The following is a 3873-nucleotide window of genomic DNA, read 5'->3' as shown; positions in this document are numbered from 1 at the left end:
GTACTCGTTTCTCTTTTTTGTATGCCTGACTCAAAAGAGGAAAAATGCTCATCGACCAAAAATATGTCTGGCCATTTTTTTCTTTATCGAACTCAGTAGTTTTACTGCGTAATTTTTTTTTTTACTATACACAACGACATCTTTTTTTTTTGTTTACTTGATATCAAAGACGTGGCGGGGGAGAGGAAAAGGGAATAATTTTATAAAAAGTGTAGGGTTCGGGTTTAAAAAAAAAGGGGACAATAAAGTGAGAGGGCGAACAGGGTTTAATTGATTAAAAAAAAAATAAAATGTAAGGTAGGGAAGAGAAAGAGAAACACTTTGTAAAATATTTTCTTGTCTGGGCCAGTTTTAATTACTGTGGTGGTTGTTTTAGAGCCATTCTGGTCAGAGAAATTATTATGAACGACATTCCGTCCGTGACCATCCCGTCTTATTTATATACATCGTGTATGATACGACTACGTTATATAGTATTATAGTCACATTACACGCATACAGACACATGTAATGTCATAGATAGGTGGTGGAGTGATTTAAGGGAGATTTGGTTGCTATTTTGGGCAGGTCGAGCTTAATTGATGATGATGATGACGGTGGGGAGGGAAGGCAGAAGACGTAATTGCCGACGTGGTGGTGTTTTTCTCTACTGTCATCGCCATTGTTGGGGGTTGTTGTTTAACTTAAGGATCAGTCAGTCATGCGGGTTCCAGATGACGGACCCGACGATGATCAGAGGCAACCCAACCATGACCATCACCACAATTGTAAGGGTGGAGGGGGTTTATTTATGACTAGATTGTTCTCAAATTTGTTGTATAAATGAGGTCAAATGATCGTTTCAGCGATTTTCGACTGTTATTTCTGCTCGTTTAACCTCAAATCAGAAATGCCTTTATGATCACGCGTTCCAAACATGACCATCACGTATTTTTTTTTTTCATGTGTGCGCATGTATCAAAGATTACTACACAGTTTAATATGCTTTTTTTTTCTTCTCCCTCTTCCGTTTATATATACACATCTATATGTATATAAAAGAAAACGGTGTATGAAATAAATGAGGCGGTTCGCTTTTGTTGGTAGATGACTACGAGACGAAGAAGTTGCTGCTCCTTGAAGCGGACAGTGTAGAAACATCATGTTCGTGTGCGTCTGTATTCTCGTTGTGGCTGGTTATAGTTATTAACGTGATTAACAAGAGACGTCGCTGCCATTTTTTCCCCCTGAATCTTAAAACGAGGATAATAACCTTTTACATTACGTTCATTAAATATCTTCCTCTTATTTCTCAATTAATTGAAAAGTTCATGGTAGCTGGCTTCTTAGCAAGGTAGCTGTTTGTCTGCGAATATCCAATATATGAGTCATTAATACTTTTATTATATCACTCCCCCCTTCCTCTCTCGTTATATATATATATATATATAATATATATAATATAATATTATATATATATATATATATATATATATACCTGTGTCTCCATTATTTCATTATTCCTGCTGTTATTGAAGCAAATCAGTCGCAGCTCAGTCATTAGCCTCAATCTGTCAGTCATTCTGCTCCATTTACTGTTTATATATATAATCATAATTTCTCTTCTTTGTCATCATATGTCCATGACAAACCCTTTCTCGTCGATTTGACATTCTGTTATGAATCTACCATTTTTTTTTTTCCCCCCATTTCTTCTCTTCTCTTACTCCGCCTCCTTCTTTGTTCTTTTTTATTCTTTATTCTTCTCTGCCATTTCCAGACACACAGCCTTTCCCTGTCTCTTCTCTCACCTTCCCTCTTTTTCTCTCTCTCTCTCTTAGTCTGCTATTTTAACTATCAACCACATTCTTCGCCATCCTAAACACCACAGCATAAACGTCACTTCCATTTTTTTCCATCTAAACAACCAAAATAAACAAAAAAAACCCAAAACTAATTCACACATTTATTTTCCACTTGATCATTATTAAATATTTTTTATCTAAATCAGCTTTTAGCCAATTTCTAATGTTAATTCTAGCCATTGATTTTAACCATTTCTGTTGTTTAATCACCTCACACATGAACATTATTTCTAAGAATTCAATATAATTTCTTTATTGGTTCTTCCATCATTTTGTTATTATTTTTAATCGATTTATTTTCCTTCCCTGTCTTCCTGTTTCGGTTGCTTTGTAAGTAAAGTGTTGCATCAGGCACTTGTTTAGATATATTTCGACTATCGTCATCATAGGGTTATACTAAATTAGTAATAATAGTAATCTTTCGGGTTAATGGAAATACCCATGACGTGTGTGTATGATGCCTGTACATATGTATACGTATATGTGTGTATGTATATATACATGTGTGTGTGTGTGTATATATATTTGTGTAATTTTCACTGGTCTTGCCCGCTTTACGTTTTTGTTGCTTCGCTAAATTCCCTTTGAGAATTATTCGGTCTTAGTAGACACATGACATGTGATCTTCTTCTAGCACATTAGGAGTCCACCTAGTGGCCTCCTTTATATTATACTCGTATATATTTTTATATATATATATACAATAATCCTTGAGATCTCAGATATTTTTTCTGAATCTCCTTGATTCTTTTAATGTGCTAGTTACCTGGTATTAAATGGATATTAATTAATATCCAATTTTTTACCCCATTGTTTAATATATATATATATATATATATATATATATACATATTAGTATGTTAGGGTGTTACGCCGAAAACTGGTGGTGTACGTCCGCCGTGTTATTATGTATCGTTTAAGGATGTTTGTTTACATCTAATGATTTTCATCAAACTGAATTTGAAGATAAATCAATATTTCTGTTAAATACACACGCTCTAGTAAGGTTTAAAGGATCGATTATTGTTATCAATGTGTGTGTTAATAATTTACTAACATTATAAGTTAATGGGAAATTGGTATAATTAATATTTGTTGTTTAATTTAACTCAGCATTATTGGAAAAGCTTTTAAGTCGAATTTCTTTTTTTTTAATGATTAACGTTTAATCACATAATCAATATATTTATATGCTTACATAGGTGCTTCTGTAGTTCTTGATTCAGGTTGTAACGAGTTAGTAGTAATTTCTCGAAAGTTGTAATTAGTTAATTATAAATTAGTGTGTGTGCGCGTATATACGTGTCATTGTGATTCATGGATATGGGGTTAATTGTCCACTAATAAGGCAGTTGGTACTAATGAGTTGACCTAGTAAATTAGTGTTAATAATGTATGCGTGTGTACAAACACGTATACACTCATATATCCGTCTAGTATTGGTTGTCAGAAGAAGTACTCAATACCATACGCGAGACTAATAATTTTTTTTTTTTTTTTTTGGTCGAGTCACTCTGAGTTTCACCTGAGTTACTCATAGGTGCACCGAGTTTTCAACCAAGCGTAACTAATCGTTCTTTAGAGATCGAAAGGTGAAAGGGGTTCGAATTGCAGTGTAAACCACTGCAATTCGAACACTTTGCTTGTCAAGTTCCTCCATGAGGTGCTGTTGAGGTGAACGTCCGGAACTTTACCCATCCCTTCAACTTCTTACATATATATATATATATATATATGACGTCCTGTGCCCACATAAGCATATATATATATATATATATACACACACACGCGTATAGATGTATGTACATATACGTATGTATATATTCATATATGTATATATAGGCGCAGGAGTGGCTGGGCTGTATGGTAAGTAACTTGTTTACCAACCACATGGTTCCAGGTTCAGTCCCACTGCGTGGCACCTTGGGCAAGTGTCTTCTACTATAGCCTCGAGCCGACCAAAGCCTTGTGAGTGGATTTGGTAGACGGAAACTGAAAGAAGCCCGTCGTATATATGTATGTATATGTT

General features: G+C 34.5%; 1 long non-coding RNA gene across 2 annotated transcripts in view; it reads left to right on the top strand.

The window, feature by feature from the left end:
• Positions 1–3690: 3690 nt before the first annotated feature.
• Positions 3691–3873, top strand: part of LOC106881792 (uncharacterized) — a 16722-nt gene continuing 16539 nt past the window's right edge. Inside the window, exon 1 of one of the 2 annotated variants that reach the window (XR_008266760.1) lies at positions 3691–3710. This is a non-coding gene — a long non-coding RNA (uncharacterized LOC106881792). The other variant, XR_008266761.1, reaches the window with a different exon arrangement.

This window comes from Octopus bimaculoides, chromosome 25 (assembly GCF_001194135.2).
Source record: "Octopus bimaculoides isolate UCB-OBI-ISO-001 chromosome 25, ASM119413v2, whole genome shotgun sequence".
Taxonomy (NCBI): Eukaryota; Metazoa; Mollusca; class Cephalopoda; order Octopoda; family Octopodidae; genus Octopus; species Octopus bimaculoides.
This window is presented reverse-complemented; position numbering and strand designations above follow the sequence as displayed.